The 17,500-nt window shown below is 38.8% G+C and overlaps 1 protein-coding gene and 1 long non-coding RNA gene across 2 annotated transcripts in view; one reads left to right on the plus strand and one right to left on the minus strand.

Annotated features, from left to right (window-relative positions):
• LOC131345108 (uncharacterized) overlaps nucleotides 1–1,484 on the minus strand; it is a 2,518-nt gene extending 1,034 nt beyond the window's left edge. The window contains exons 1-2 of the long non-coding RNA XR_009203447.1: nucleotides 833–1,484; nucleotides 1–109 (exon numbers count right to left, since the gene is read on the minus strand). The exon at nucleotides 1–109 is cut by the window's left edge and continues 4 nt beyond it. This is a non-coding gene — a long non-coding RNA (uncharacterized LOC131345108). The remainder of the gene's footprint in view (nucleotides 110–832) is intronic.
• ppap2d (phosphatidic acid phosphatase type 2D) overlaps nucleotides 1–17,500 on the plus strand; it is a 55,642-nt gene that overhangs the window by 19,388 nt on the left and 18,754 nt on the right. The gene's annotated exons all lie outside the window — the stretch shown is intronic.

Consider the following 17,500-nt stretch of genomic DNA (forward strand, 5'->3'; position numbering starts at 1 on the left):
GCATAAACAGCACAATATCCATCTGTCCGTCTGTCCATTCATCCATCTGTCCATCCATCCATTTATCCGTCCATCCGTCCGTCCATCCATTTATCTATTGCACGCAAGTCTGTAAAAGAAAACAAAAAAGCCTAAACAGAAGAATTCAGCAGGAGAGAGAGAGAGAGAGAGAGAGAGAGAGAGAGAGAAACAACAGGAAATAAGTTATGATGGAAAGATGGGATTTACGAGTTGAAGGCCACCATAAAGTTGTAATTACCAGTGTAAGACTCTGGATGATCTTTGAGCTCACATGTGGCAGACATCTGTATATCCAGAGCGACTTACATTTTAATCTCATTTTATACAACTGACCAATTGAGGGTTAAGGGCCTTACTCAGGGGCCCAGCAGTAGCAGCTTGGAGAACCTAAGCTGCTACATTCCACATATTTTATTTTATTTTTTTTTAAATGAATACATTTCTGTAGATTGTTAAAAAACCCCAAAACTCTACATCTCAGCTCATAGCGAGTCACAAAGTTACACATAAAAGTGTGTTACCTTTCTTGATAAAGTTTTAGGTGAACATAATGAAATATATTTTTTGGATATAATATAATAATTCTAAAATATATATCATCATCAACAACAACAACAACAACAATAATAATAATAATAATAATAATAATAATAATAGCAATATAATAATAATATCATACAATATTTTTTTATTTAGAGATAAAATATATTTTTAACAAAATATAATAATTTTAAGATTAATAATAATAATAATAATAATAATAATAATAATAATACATCCTGAAGTAAAAGCAGAAGTCTAGGCACTTAACCTCAAGTCCAAGTGGAACTTCAAGTCAGCTGCTTTCAGAGCAAAGTCCATGTCTCTAAAACACAGATCTAGTCCAAGTCCTAGTCTTTGTGAGACAGATGTCTCGCTTTTGCAAGAGTATCGATATGTTTCTTCAGCCAGCTAGAATCTTGGTCGTGTCACATGTGGAAGCCAGCAGAACATCTCCTCATGACTATGCCGAGGCTGCTAGCTTCAGTTTCAAATGATTTTATTTTCCAGTCCAGTGATAACAACTTGCTGTCTCACTGAGTTCTAATGTTTGCTTTCCCGCTACAAACCAGTGTACAGAAGTGTGTGAACACACAGAAGTCCACAGAGAGAGACTGATTATGAAGCTTGTTGCCAGAAAAGTGTATAAAAGTTCTCACAGTGCTCTGTGAGGACATGGGTGGAGGAACAGTCACTGAATTCTGAAGAATTTGAAAGTTCAAATTTAGAGTGAACAAAAGTATGTGCACCCCTGATTACCACACCCATAATTGTTTGTTGAACATCACATTCCTGATTTATTCCCGATGTGTTTGTTGTTAGAATAATCGGCTCCACTCATCTCCTCTCTTCTGTGAAGGCTTCCACCAGATGTTGGATGTTAGTTGTGGGGATTAGTGTTTGTTCTGATCACTACAAGAGCATTAGTGAGATCAGACTCTGATGTTCAGGATGTTGATGAGGCTCCAGTTCCAGTTCATCCCAAGGGTGTTTAGTGGGGTTGAGTCAGAGTCAGGGCTCTGTGCAGGACACTCCAGTTCTTCCACTCCAACCGTCAACTCCACACCATGTCTTCATGGAGCTCAGGGGCTTTGTGCACTTTGAAGAGAAATTCTATTACACAATAAAGAGGCACATATGGGTGTGTGATGGTCAGGGGTGCACATACTTTTGGACATACAGTTTATTAGTTCAAATATCCAGCCTATCAGTGCATAGTCTCTTATTTCTTCCTCTTAATCGTAGACTTTGTTTGTTTCTGAGCAAAAAAAAAAGGTTTTGGGTGTAATAGATTCCAGGCTTATCACATCCGGTCCCACTGCTGATCCACCATCCGTCCAGCGCCGCTCCACCTCCTGATCCGAATCCGGCCCGGATTTTACAGCTCATGTAACTCCCTAAATACTAACACACCTGTTTCCTGTTTATCTTCAGTGAACTTTGTGTATTTAAACAACGCGGTCCTTCCCATTCTTGCCGATGTCTTGCCAACTTAACAACTTTCAGTGTTATTTCCTGAGTGCTTTCTCTGGCTTGACCTTTCTGCTTTCTCGTGTTTATTCCTGTATTTCCTGTATTGCTTTGTCTGATCCGTTTACTTTCTGCCTGCTTTTCGATCACGATTCTGCCTGGATTTTAATAAAGTCATGTAACCTTACACTTAAATCCACGATCTTCCAAAATCGAGACAACTATTATGTAATTTCATTATTAATTGCTTTTAGAATCTTTTTAAAGATTTTTGTTTGCATTTCATGTATTTATGTTACTTTTAAATCTCTCTTTTTTTTTTGATCATCTTAATAGGATCCTCGATTTATCGGTGTCAATTCAGTGCTCGAACACAGTCACACTCCTGAGTGGTCAGTGTTTTGTAAAGTAGCTAAGTACAAAGAAAGTAATGAGAGTTCAGAACTGTAAAGTCAGTACATCAGAAACTGTTTAAAAAGTCAATCAAAAGTAAACAGCATGAATACGTCCACTGTGAAGTAAAATAGACTCAGAAACTTTGTAATAATTTACTGTTGGAATAGTAAAATTGACTAATTGATGAACAGCTTATAAACTGGTTGTAAAGTAAAATCGTAGTTCTCTGAAAACATTTAAAACTGAGAACCTTTGCACTCTTTCTAAACTTTCACTTTCAGCTCATTACAAGAGCAATATTCCCAACAGGAAGAACAGTGGAACCTCCCTTACGAATTTTCACCTTAAGAATTGAAATTTTGCAAGAAATTTGCATCGGGATACGAAGCATTTTTGGCATACGAACCAAACCGAACGCCGGCTAAGTTGCATGTACGTCCGGGAGCCGTTCAAAACTTCTTAGTGTCAGTGGAAAGCCAAGCGAGGCTAGTTTATTCATTCAGTGAAAGCTGTTTGCAAAGAGTCAACCCACAATACCAACGTTGCCTTCGGCATGCATTCAAAAGCTACGTGATTTTTGAGGTGTTTTTGTTGACAGATTGGTGTTTCATGAATACACATCCCCCATGTTTTTGGCTTCTACACACTTATCCTGACTGAATCTCTCGTAATGAGGTTATCTGGCAATGTTATGTAACAGAGATGTGTGAGAAATTTTGATTCTGATTGATAAAACCTAGTCATTTAAAGTTCACTGTTTTGAATCTAATGTTCATCATTCTTCTTTACAACCTCTGGAAGCTTTGTTTACAGTTGCAGCTGAACCCTGAAGGTTGTGTACCTCAGGGGTGTATTCGAGGACACATGCTGTTGATTTGTCTCCCTTACTCGGATGTTTGGCTGCCGTCAGGTCCCTCCGTTCCAGAGCCTCGTCACTCTGACATGGACCAGCTGCGGTGTTAAAGTGGACAGCGATGTTCTCTCCGGGCTACGCTACATGTGTACTGATAACCAGGTGTTACGGTACTCACACTTCTCACTATCATGAGCTGGAAAACTGCCAGAAGTAACAGGTTTCGTGTTTCACAGTGATTGCTGCTCCTGGTGGTCATTTCAGAACACCTGATTAAAACCCAATAAACACTTCCTGAATGGAACGTTTCAAAGAGGTTTAAAAAAAGGTCTTGGAAATACTGCTCTTGTAATGAGCTGAAAGGGAAAGTTTTAAAAGTGCAAATTTACAAGAACTTTACAACCAGTTTATAAGCTGTTCATCAATTAGTCAATTTTACTATTCCAACAGTAAATATTTACAAAGTTTGTGGGTCTGTTTACTTCACTTTTAATTCTTTTAATAGCCATGCTATTTGTGTTGTTTACCTTACAAACGTTATGGTTCAGTTTTCCTTTACAAAAAGCTATTCCTCTGCTTTATTTTTTTGAAAAGTTACCGATTTACTGACTTTACAGTTCTGAACAGTTCCTGAATTTGCTTTTACTTTACAGCTAGTTTACAAATAGTTTATTACAAACTTTTACATTTTGAATTTTGAATCACTGTAGTCAGCTGTAGGTCAACTTTACTACAAGCTAATCGTCGGGTTTACAAACCCGCTGGCACCAGCGGTCTACTTTACAATCCGATATTTGTCGTGTTCACTTTACAAAAAAATTGCTGGTCGGTTTTACTTTATAAAACGATACTTGTTTATTTTATTTTGTAAAAATATTTGGTTTATTTTACTTTACAACTTTACAGTTATTGGTTCATTTACAGGAATTTGTTCCTTTTACATAATAAACCTTACTATGGTTACTGTACAGTTTCATGTTATCATGCACTTTATAGTAGGTAAAGTAAAAGTTTTACAATTTTACATCTTTACAAATTGATTTACAGACAGATTTCGGGTTTACTTTACAAATAGTTTAAAAAATGTTACTTATTAGTTTTGATTTATAAAGTTGTATATTCTAGTTTATAAACTGTACAGGTTTACTTTACACCTTTACAGCTTACTTTACAACAAAGTTTTAGAATAGTTTCATCAAGTAAAACCTAACTATTTTGTAAATTTGTTGCCAATAAAATGAACTGAAAAATGACTGATTTATTTTAGAAACAGTTACTGCTGTATTTTACTTGACACCTTTACAACTTACTTTACAACGAAGTTTTAGAATAGTTTTATCAATTAAAACCTAACTATTTTGTAAATTAGTTGTAAAAAATGAACTGAAAAATGACAGATTGTTTTACATTCCAAACAGTTACTTTACTTAACAGCTATTTGCCTCGAGAAACCGTCTTAATAACATCGTGTTTTCCTCAGCGTACTTTACAGATCTCTCATTAGCTTCTGCTTTGCTCTGAATCTGACAGAAATTGGTTATGTAACTTATTTTGTTTCTGTGTGTTCGATAAATAGCGTAATTAGGCGGCTCTGTTGACTCGAGGCACTCTGGATTTTTTTTTTCCTCAGCAGTCTTCCATTTTAATGAAGTACAGAGCCAGAGCAGGTGGTGCGGCCACGTTATCGGATAGTCTATCGGAAAGACTCTCCAACACACACACACACACACACTCACACACACACACACACACACTCACAGTGAGCTTAAAGAGGTCTGGAGAGAAGTGCTCTGTGGAACATGGTGCTGCTGGCAGTGTTAGCGAGCATGGGATCTCACTGTTTGTCGTCTTTCTCTGCTTTCCCTCCATCTCTGGTTTTCTTTGCTGCCACTTTTCTACTTTAATTGATAGATTTATTCATAAAATATGTTAGTTTTTTTTTTAATTCTGAAAAGATTTCTCCCTGTGCTCTAATAAAACTTTTTTTATTTCTCCCTTAACGTTTGAAAAAACAAATTCCTTTTCTTTTAAATACTTTAAAAAAATAGAGAAAAAGAAAATATTTTGCTGACATAAGAAAGACACGCCGCTGCTTTTAGTTTAGCTTTTAATGAGACATTTTCCGGTCTTATTTGTAATGTTCTCAGCTGCTGACGTTGCTTATGAGTCTGGCTAGCATCCTTTTTTTATGTGTTTAAGGCATGGGGAAGGTGTGTGTGTGTCAGGATCGTCACGGTCAGTGTTTATAGCCATAGCCATATAGCTAGTCCTGATTAAATCCCGACATGAAGAGAATACAGAGTCGTCTTTTTATTCTATTAATCCATATATCCATCTATCCTTCCATCCATCCATTTATCCACCCATTTATCCATCCATCTATCCATCCATTTATCCATCTATCTATAGATCCATCTATCCATCCATCGACCCTTTAATCTATCTATTCATCCACTCATCCATCCATCCACAAATTCATCCATCCATTCATCTATCTATCCATCCATTCATCATCCACCCATCTATTCACCTATCCATCCACCCATCTATCTATCCACAAGTCAATAAATCCGTTGTGATCCTCGTTCCCTCAGGCCGTGACATATTGAGGAACATATGGTGTCTCCATCCACATGAACTCCAATTACTTCCTCGATCCAGTGACACATCCCGGTTAGAAAATCTATACAATTCAGAAAATCCCACTTCTCTTCTGTTGACTTTATGCCTCATTTCTACACACACACACACACACACACACACTTACAAATATACCACACTACATTCTAATCATTTCTGCTTGCTTATTATTCTGGATTCTGATTGGTCAGAAGGTCAGATGACTCTGAGGATCAGGAGAGACGCGAGACAGCCTTGTTACCTGTTTACTTCCGAAAAAACATCCGTCTTCTCTGTTACTATTATTATCCACGGTGTGATCCGGAGATTGTTTTATAGACTGGCAGAAAAATGTGGGTGGATCCGTGAGTCATAAATGGAGGCAAAGGCGGCAAATTAATCCTCTCTAAATATCAACGGATGGACGTGTTAGTCACACGCAACTAGAAAAATATTCCCAAAAAGTCTTATAATAATAATAATAATTAAAAAAAATATATAATAGTAGTAATAATAATAGTAAAAATAATTTTATATTTTATTATTTTTTATAATTTAATAATGTTAAAATAATTTTAATAAAATTTATTATTATTATTATTATTATTATTATTATTATATATATTTTATATTTTAATATATATATATTTTTATTATCATTATTTATTATTTTATTATATTATATTTTTAAAATATTTTGTCTCTGTATAAACCTTTTTGGAATTCTGTCTTGCTTATTTTTTCACGCTACATGGAATTGAAAATAAATCTCACTGTTTATTTGAGACTGTACCAATATTTCTCCGTAATATATCGTTGTATCGTATCGTATCGTATGTTTTTGTTTATTTTTTTGATAATATTTTTATCAGACATCAGCTGAGTCTACTGCAAAAATAAATAAATAAATAAATAAATAAATAAATAAATAAATAAATAAATTTCAGACTGAATAATCAGACGTAAAAGAGTTGTGTTCCTGGTGAAGGATACAGGAAGCTGTACATTTTCCAAGACAGGAAACTCTTCAGGAGAAAAAAAGAGGTTTATACTTTGTGTGTGTGTGTGTGTGTGTTTTGTCTTCTTGTGTTTTGTCTTCTCGTGAGAGCGAGGTTGGTGAGAGATCGACTGGTTCTGGTTGTTTACACGATACCAGGAATGCACTTGTTGCATGGATTTGAACCGTGAGCCATGTAACTCTAAACAGATAAAAAACACACAACTTGTTTTTTGATAAATAAATAAAGTCTGTTTTTATTTATTTATTTATTTTTTTACATATTGCTGTGGAATTAAAGGAATGAAATGCGTTACGATGTGATGTTACAGTGACTCTGATGATTTTTTTTTTAACGTTGTTTATTCCTAAAATCCATGTATTGATCCAGACTGTGTGTGTGTGTGTGTGTGTGTGTTTTAAGTAAAAAAAGTTGTGTTGTGTTCCGCTGTGCACACTTCATAGTCACGTACTGTACTTCTAGAGCTTCACTGCCAGTGTGTGTGTGTGTGTGTGTGTGTGTGTGTGTGTGTGTGTGTGTGTGTCTGGATCAGTTCCAAAGGGTGCGGTGAGGGAATGAGGGGAGGGTTAATGATCAATCCCATGCTCTCTGTGGGTCGAGCTCTGAGGAGAGAGGGCATGGGACCGAATGAGGTCAGGAGAGAAAAAGAGGGAAAGAGTTTTTCTGAGAAAGTGAGCTGGAATTCGCCGTGAGTCTTTCTCTCTCTCTCTCTCTCTCTCTCTCTCTCTCTCTCTCTTTCTCTCTGTCTCTCTCTGTCTCTCTCTCTCTCTCTCTCTCTCTCTTTCTCTCTCTCTCTCTCTCTCTCTCTCTCTCTTTCTCTGTCTCTCTCTCTCTCATTCACTCACTACTCTCTCTCTCTGCCTCTTGCTTTCTCTCTCTCTCTCTCTCTCTCTCTCTCTCTCTCTCTCTCTCTCTCTCTCTCTCTCTCTCTCTCTCTCTCATTCACTCACTACTCTCTCTCTCTGCCTCTTGCTTTCTCTCTCTCTCTCTCTCTCTCTCTCTCTCTCTCTCTCTCTCTCTCTCTCTCTCTCTCTCTTTCTCTGTCTCTCTCTCTCTCATTCACTCACTACTCTCTCTCTCTGCCTCTTGCTTTCTCTCTCTCTCTCTCTCTCCCACACACACACAGACCTTGAGAGTGTCCTGGCCTTCCCAGAATTCCCTGCTCTCTGTTTATCTGTGTTCCAGTTCAGGTATTAGGTGCTGTGAGAGAGAGAGAGACAGAGAAAGAGAGAGACAGAGAGAGAGACGCTTTGTTTTAAGCTTGGTTTAATCATTGCAGGAGTTTATTAATTTTTATTTCTTCCTGCTGTGAATCACAGTTTAACAGCAGGTCATTGTTTTTCCCCCTACAGGAAAAACGTCACGTGATTCACGTGTGAATGATCACAGGGTTAAAAATTAATCTCTTCACAGGTGGACTTTCACAAGCCGGGTTTTTCCAACCATTGATTCATTATGGATTTTTTTTTCTTTTTACACAATTCCGTTCATCCTCACACACGTGATCACGTTATCTGTACCATGTCACGTGTTTGTGGTGTTGAAGTCCTAACTACTCACACAAGTTTTTCGTATTCAGTTTATTCAGAAATATCTCTCACTCGCTGCCTTTCAGTGTGGCCTTCCTCCTGGTCAGGGTCTCCGGGAATATTCCGGAAACACTATTCCGAGAGTAAATTGGGGAATACACACCGGATGGACCGTTCCATCACAAACCGGAGAGCCCACAGGAATCCCACAGCAGCACTGTGAGAACACGATGTAGTGGACTGTCACACCTGTGGATTTTATTCAGTTTAGTTTATTTGTGTAGGTAAGACTTTCTCTCAGAGCAACTGTACAGAAATCCCCATGTAGATTTAGATCCATAATTAACAGTGTGATGAGGAGGAACCTGAACCTGAATCTGAACCAGAACCTGAATCTGAGCGTTCATCCATCCATCCATCCATCCATCCATCCCTGTATCTATCTCCCTATCCATCCATAAGATAAGATAAACCTTTATTCGTCCCACAGTGGGGAAATTTCCATGTTACAACAACAAAAGAGGAAAAAAATGTGCTAATCCATCCATACATCCATCCATACATTATTCCATCTGTCTGTCCATCCATCTGTCCATCCATCTTCCTATCCATCTGTCCATCCATCCATCCAGCCATCCATTCATTTATCTGTCCATCAATCTACTTATCTGTCTGTTCATCCATCCATCCAGCCATCCATCCATCCATCCATCCATTTTTATGGGTGAAGGTTCTCCGAGAAGCTCAGAGACACGTCTGGGAGAACTCCAGTATGGAGTTGTTTTGGGAATTGTAGATTTCTATAGAGTTAATGGAAGCACTGGTCCTGTTACTCTGTGTGTGGTAATGATGAGGAGGATGAAGGTTTATACCTAAACTCCTCTACTCCTTTATTCCTCTACTCCTCTACTCCTTTATTCCTCTACTCCTCTACTCCTTTATTCCTCTATTCCTCTATTCCTCTACTCCTCTACTCCTTTATTCCTCTACTCCTCTACTCCTTTATTCCTCTATTCCTCTACTCCTTTATTCCTCTATTCCTCTATTCCTCTACTCCTCTACTCCTTTATTCCTCTATTCCTCTATTCCTCTACTCCTCTACTCCTTTATTCCTCTACTCCTCTACTCCTTTATTCCTCTACTCCTCTACTCCTCTACTCCTTTATTCCTCTATTCCTCTACTCCTTTATTCCTCTATTCCTCTATTCCTCTACTCCTCTACTCCTTTATTCCTCTATTCCTCTATTCCTCTACTCCTCTACTCCTTTATTCCTCTATTCCTCTATTCCTCTACTCCTCTACTCCTTTATTCCTCTACTCCTCTACTCCTCTATTCCTCTATTCCTCTACTCCTCTATTCCTCTATTCCTCTACTCCTCTACTCCTTTATTCCTCTACTCCTCTACTCCTTTATTCCTCTACTCCTCTACTCCTTTATTCCTCTATTCCTCTACTCCTTTATTCCTCTATTCCTCTACTCCTCTACTCCTTTATTCCTCTACTCCTCTACTCCTCTACTCCTTTATTCCTCTATTCCTCTACTCCTTTATTCCTCTATTCCTCTACTCCTCTACTCCTTTATTCCTCTACTCCTTTATTCCTCTATTCCTCTACTCCTCTATTCCTCTATTCCTCTACTCCTCTATTCCTCTATTCCTCTACTCCTTTATTCCTCTATTCCTCTACTCCTCTACTCCTTTATTCCTCTACTCCTCTACTCCTTTATTCCTCTATTCCTCTACTCCTCTACTCCTTTATTCCTCTACTCCTCTACTCCTTTATTCCTCTATTCCTCTACTCCTTTATTCCTCTATTCCTCTACTCCTCTACTCCTTTATTCCTCTATTCCTCTACTCCTCTACTCCTTTATTCCTCTACTCCTCTACTCCTCTACTCCTTTATTCCTCTACTCCTCTACTCCTTTATTCCTCTATTCCTCTACTCCTCTACTCCTTTATTCCTCTACTCCTCTACTCCTCTACTCCTTTATTCCTCTATTCCTCTACTCCTCTATTCCTCTATTCCTCTACTCCTCTATTCCTCTATTCCTCTACTCCTCTACTCCTTTATTCCTCTACTCCTCTACTCCTTTATTCCTCTACTCCTCTACTCCTTTATTCCTCTACTCCTCTACTCCTCTATTCCTCTATTCCTCTACTCCTTTATTCCTCTACTCTTCTACTCCTCTATTCCTCTATTCCTCTACTCCTTTATTCCTCTATTCCTCTACTCCTCTACTCCTTTATTCCTCTATTCCTCTACTCCTTTATTCCTCTATTCCTCTACTCCTCTATTCCTCTACTCTTTTATTCCTCTACTCCTCTACTCCTTTATTCCTCTACTCCTCTACTCCTTTATTCCTCTATTCCTCTACTCCTCTACTCCTTTATTCCTCTACTCCTCTACTCCTTTATTCCTCTACTCCTCTACTCCTTTATTCCTCTACTCTTCTACTCCTCTATTCCTCTATTCCTCTACTCCTTTATTCCTCTACTCCTCTACTCCTCTACTCCTTTATTCCTCTACTCTTCTACTCCTCTATTCCTCTACTCCTTTATTCCTCTACTCCTCTACTCCTCTACTCCTTTATTCCTCTATTCCTCTACTCCTCTACTCCTTTATTCCTCTACTCCTCTACTCCTTTATTCCTCTACTCCTCTACTCCTTTATTCCTCTACTCTTCTACTCCTCTATTCCTCTACTCCTTTATTCCTCTACTCCTCTACTCCTCTACTCCTTTATTCCTCTACTCTTCTACTCCTCTATTCCTCTATTCCTCTACTCCTTTATTCCTCTATTCCTCTACTCCTCTACTCCTTTATTCCTCTATTCCTCTACTCCTTTATTCCTCTATTCCTCTACTCCTCTACTCCTTTATTCCTCTATTCCTCTACTCCTTTATTCCTCTATTCCTCTACTCCTCTATTCCTCTATTCCTCTACTCTTTTATTCCTCTATTCCTCTATTCCTCTACTCCTTTATTCCTCTATTCCTTTACTCCTCTACTCCTCTATTCCTCTACTCTTTTATTCCTCTATTCCTCTATTCCTCTACTCTTTTATTCCTCTACTCCTCTATTCCTCTACTTATCTCCTCTGTTCCTCTACTCCTCTACTCTCTTCTCTACTCCTCTATTCCTCTACTCCTCTATTCCTCTACTCTTCTACTCCTCTACTCCTTTATTCCTCTATTCCTCTACTCCTCTATTCCTCTATTCCTCTACTCTTCTACTCCTCTACTCCTTTATTCCTCTATTCCTCTACTCCTCTACTCCTCTATTCCTCTACTCTTTTATTCCTCTATTCCTCTATTCCTCTACTCCTTTATTCCTCTATTCCTCTACTCTTTTATTCCTCTATTCCTCTACTCCTTTATTCCTCAATTCCTCTACTCCTCTACTCCTCTATTCCTCTACTCCTCTACTCCTCTATTCCTCTACTCCTCTACTCTTCTACTCCTCTACTCCTTTATTCCTCTATTCCTCTACTCCTTTATTCCTCTATTCCTCTACTCCTCTATTCCTCTACTCCTTTATTCCTCTATTCCTCTACTCCTCTACTCCTTTATTCCTCTATTCCTCTACTCCTTTATTCCTCTATTCCTCTACTCCTCTATTCCTCTACTCTTTTATTCCTCTACTCCTCTACTCCTTTATTCCTCTACTCCTCTACTCCTTTATTCCTCTATTCCTCTACTCCTTTATTCCTCTATTCCTCTACTCCTCTATTCCTCTACTCCTTTATTCCTCTATTCCTCTACTCCTCTATTCCTCTACTCTTTTATTCCTCTATTCCTCTACTCCTTTATTCCTCTATTCCTTTACTCCTCTACTCCTCTATTCCTCTACTCTTTTATTCCTCTATTCCTCTATTCCTCTACTCTTTTATTCCTCTACTCCTCTATTCCTCTACTTATCTCCTCTGTTCCTCTACTCCTCTACTCTCTTCTCTACTCCTCTATTCCTCTACTCCTTTATTCCTCTATTCCTCTACTCCTCTACTCCTCTATTCCTCTACTCTTCTACTCCTCTACTCCTTTATTCCTCTATTCCTCTACTCCTCTATTCCTCTATTCCTCTACTCTTCTACTCCTCTACTCCTTTATTCCTCTATTCCTCTACTCCTCTACTCCTCTATTCCTCTACTCTTTTATTCCTCTATTCCTCTATTCCTCTACTCCTTTATTCCTCTATTCCTCTACTCTTTTATTCCTCTATTCCTCTACTCCTTTATTCCTCAATTCCTCTACTCCTCTACTCCTCTATTCCTCTACTCCTCTACTCCTCTATTCCTCTACTCCTCTACTCTTCTACTCCTCTACTCCTTTATTCCTCTATTCCTCTACTCCTTTATTCCTCAATTCCTCTACTCCTCTACTCCTCTATTCCTCTACTCCTCTACTCCTCTATTCCTCTACTCCTCTACTCTTCTACTCCTCTACTCCTTTATTCCTCTATTCCTCTACTCCTTTATTCCTCTATTCCTCTACTCCTCTATTCCTCTACTCCTTTATTCCTCTATTCCTCTACTCCTCTACTCCTTTATTCCTCTATTCCTCTACTCCTTTATTCCTCTATTCCTCTACTCCTCTATTCCTCTACTCTTTTATTCCTCTACTCCTCTACTCCTTTATTCCTCTACTCCTCTACTCCTTTATTCCTCTATTCCTCTACTCCTTTATTCCTCTATTCCTCTACTCCTCTATTCCTCTACTCTTTTATTCCTCTATTCCTCTACTCCTTTATTCCTCTATTCCTCTACTCTTTTATTCCTCTATTCCTCTATTCCTCTACTCCTTTATTCCTCTATTCCTTTACTCCTCTACTCCTCTATTCCTCTACTCTTTTATTCCTCTATTCCTCTATTCCTCTACTCTTTTATTCCTCTACTCCTCTATTCCTCTACTTATCTCCTCTGTTCCTCTACTCCTCTACTCTCTTCTCTACTCCTCTATTCCTCTACTCCTTTATTCCTCTATTCCTCTACTCCTCTACTCCTCTATTCCTCTACTCTTCTACTCCTCTACTCCTTTATTCCTCTATTCCTCTACTCCTCTATTCCTCTATTCCTCTACTCTTCTACTCCTCTACTCCTTTATTCCTCTATTCCTCTACTCCTCTACTCCTCTATTCCTCTACTCTTTTATTCCTCTATTCCTCTATTCCTCTACTCCTTTATTCCTCTATTCCTCTACTCTTTTATTCCTCTATTCCTCTACTCCTTTATTCCTCAATTCCTCTACTCCTCTACTCCTCTATTCCTCTACTCCTCTACTCCTCTATTCCTCTACTCCTCTACTCTTCTACTCCTCTACTCCTTTATTCCTCTATTCCTCTACTCCTTTATTCCTCTATTCCTCTACTCCTCTATTCCTCTACTCTTTTATTCCTCTATTCCTCTACTCCTTTATTCCTCTATTCCTCTACTCTTTTATTCCTCTATTCCTCTATTCCTCTACTCCTTTATTCCTCTATTCCTTTACTCCTCTACTCCTCTATTCCTCTACTCTTTTATTCCTCTATTCCTCTATTCCTCTACTCTTTTATTCCTCTACTCCTCTATTCCTCTACTTATCTCCTCTGTTCCTCTACTCCTCTACTCTCTTCTCTACTCCTCTATTCCTCTACTCCTTTATTCCTCTATTCCTTTACTCCTCTATTCCTCTACTCCTCTATTCCTCTATTCCTCTACTCCTCTACTCCTCTACTCCTTTATTCCTCTATTCCTCTACTCCTTTATTCCTCTATTCCTCTACTCCTCTACTCCTTTATTCCTCTATTCCTCTACTCCTTTATTCCTCTATTCCTCTACTCTTCTACTCCTCTACTCCTTTATTCCTCTATTCCTCTACTCCTCTACTCCTCTATTCCTTTACTCTTTTATTCCTCTATTCCTCTATTCCTCTACTCCTTTATTCCTCTATTCCTCTACTCTTTTATTCCTCTATTCCTCTACTCCTTTATTCCTCTATTCCTCTACTCCTCTACTCCTCTATTCCTCTACTCTTCTACTCCTTTATTCCTCTATTCCTCTACTCCTCTACTCCTCTATTCCTCTACTCTTCTACTCCTTTATTCCTCTATTCCTCTATTCCTCTACTCCTCTATTCCTCTACTCCTCTACTCTTCTACTCCTCTACTCCTTTATTCCTCTATTCCTCTACTCCTTTATTCCTCTATTCCTCTACTCCTCTATTCCTCTACTCTTTTATTCCTCTATTCCTCTACTCCTCTATTCCTCTACTCTTTTATTCCTCTATTCCTCTATTCCTCTACTCCTTTATTCCTCTATTCCTTTACTCCTCTACTCCTCTATTCCTCTACTCTTTTATTCCTCTATTCCTCTATTCCTCTACTCTTTTATTCCTCTATTCCTCTACTCTTTTATTCCTCTACTCCTCTATTCCTCTACTTATCTCCTCTGTTCCTCTACTCCTCTACTCTCTTCTCTACTCCTCTATTCCTCTACTCCTTTATTCCTCTATTCCTTTACTCCTCTATTCCTCTACTCCTTTATTCCTCTATTCCTCTACTCCTCTACTCCTCTACTCTTTTATTCCTCTATTCCTTTATTCCTCTATTCCTCTACTCTTTTATTCCTCTATTCCTCTACTCGTTTATTCCTCTACTCCTCTATTCCTCTATTCCTCTACTCCTCTATTCCTCTATTCCTCTATTCCTCTATTCCTCTACTCCTTTATTCCTCTATTCCTCTACTCTTTTATTCCTCTATTCCTCTACTCCTTTATTCCTCTACTCCTCTATTCCTCTACTTATCTCCTCTGTTCCTCTACTCCTCTACTCTCTTCTCTACTCCTCTATTCCTCTACTCCTCTATTCCTCTACTCCTTTATTCCTCTATTCCTCTACTTATCTCCTCTGTTCCTCTACTCTCTTCTCTACTCCTCTATTCCTCTACTCCTCTATTCCTCTACTCCTTTATTCCTCTATTCCTCTACTTATCTCCTCTGTTCCTCTACTCTCTTCTCTACTCCTCTATTCCTCTACTCCTTTATTCCTCTATTCCTCTACTCCTCTACTCCTCTATTCCTCTATTCCTCTATTCCTCTACTCCTTTATTCCTCTATTCCTCTACTCCTCTACTCCTCTACTCCTTTATTCCTCTATTCCTCAATTCCTGTACTCTTTTATTCCTCTATTCCTCTACTCCTCTACTCCTTTATTCCTCTACTCCTCTACTCCTCTATTCCTCTACTCTTTTATTCCTCTATTCCTCTACTCTTTTATTCCTCTATTCCTCTATTCCTCTACTCCTTTATTCCTCTACTCCTCTATTCCTCTACTTATCTCCTCTGTTCCTCTACTCCTCTACTCTCTTCTCTACTCCTCTATTCCTCTACTCCTCTATTCCTCTACTCCTTTATTCCTCTATTCCTCTACTTATCTCCTCTATTCCTCTACTTATCTCCTCTGTTCCTCTACTCTCTTCTCTACTCCTCTATTCCTCTACTCCTTTATTCCTCTATTCCTCTACTCCTCTACTCCTCTATTCCTCTATTCCTCTATTCCTCTACTCCTTTATTCCTCTATTCCTCTATTCCTCTACTCCTTTATTCCTCTACTCCTCTACTCCTCTATTCCTCTACTCCTTTATTCCTCTATTCCTCAATTCCTGTACTCTTTTATTCCTCTATTCCTCTACTCCTCTACTCCTTTATTCCTCTACTCCTCTACTCCTCTATTCCTCTACTCCTCTACTCCTTTATTCCTCTACTCCTCTATTCCTCTACTCTTTTATTCCTCTATTCCTGTACTCTTTTATTCCTCTATTCCTCTACTCCTCTACTCCTTTATTCCTCTACTCCTCTATTCCTCTACTCTTCTACTCCTTTATTCCTCTATTCCTCTACTCCTTTATTCCTCTATTCCTCTACTCCTCTATTCCTCTACTCCTCTACTCTTCTACTCCTCTACTCCTTTATTCCTCTATTCCTCTACTCCTTTATTCCTCTATTCCTCTACTCTTCTACTCCTTTATTCCTCTATTCCTCTACTCCTTTATTCCTCTATTCCTCTACTCCTTTATTCCTCTACTCCTCTATTCCTCTACTTATCTCCTCTGTTCCTCTACTCCTCTACTCTCTTCTCTACTCCTCTATTCCTCTAGTCCTCTATTCCTCTACTCTCTTCTCTACTCCTCTATTCCTCTAGTCCTCTATTCCTCTACTCTCTTCTCTACTCCTCTATTCCTCTACTCCTTTATTCCTCTACTCCTCTACTCCTCTATTCCTCTATTCCTCTACTCTTTTATTCCTCTATTCCTCTACTCCTTTATTCCTCTACTTATCTCCTCTGTTCCTCTACTCCTCTATTCCTCTGTTCCTCTACTCCTCTACTCTCTTCTCTATTCCTCTACTCCTCTATTCCTCTGTTCCTCTATTCCTCTATTCCTCTATTCCTCTATTCCTCTACTCCTCTATTCCTCTATTCCTCTACTCCTCTCCTCTATTCCTCTACTCCTCTACTCCTCTATTCCTCTACTCCTTTATTCCTCTATTCCTCTACTCCTTTACTCCTCTATTCCTCTACTCCTCTATTCCTCTATTCCTCTACTCCTCTATTCTTCTACTCCTCTCCTCTATTCCTCTACTCCTCTACTCCTCTATTCCTCTACTCCTTTATTCCTCTATTCCTCTACTCCTTTACTCCTCTATTCCTCTATTCCTCTACTCCTCTACTCTCTTCTCTACTCCTCTATTCCTCTACTTATCTCCTCTGTTCCTCTACTCCTCTACTCCTCTATTCCTCTGTTCCTCTACTCCTCTACTCTCTTCTCTACTCCTCTATTCCTCTACTCCTCTATTCCTCTGTTCCTCTATTCCTCTATTCCTCTATTCCTCTACTCCTCTATTCCTCTATTCCTCTACTCCTTTACTCCTCTATTCCTCTACTCCTCTATTCCTCTATTCCTCTACTCCTCTATTCCTCTATTCCTCTACTCCTTTCCTCTATTCCTCTACTCCTCTACTCCTCTATTCCTCTACTCCTTTATTCCTCTATTCCTCTACTCCTTTACTCCTCTATTCCTCTACTC

This window comes from Hemibagrus wyckioides, linkage group LG24 (assembly GCF_019097595.1).
Source record: "Hemibagrus wyckioides isolate EC202008001 linkage group LG24, SWU_Hwy_1.0, whole genome shotgun sequence".
Classification (NCBI taxonomy): domain Eukaryota; kingdom Metazoa; phylum Chordata; class Actinopteri; order Siluriformes; family Bagridae; genus Hemibagrus; species Hemibagrus wyckioides.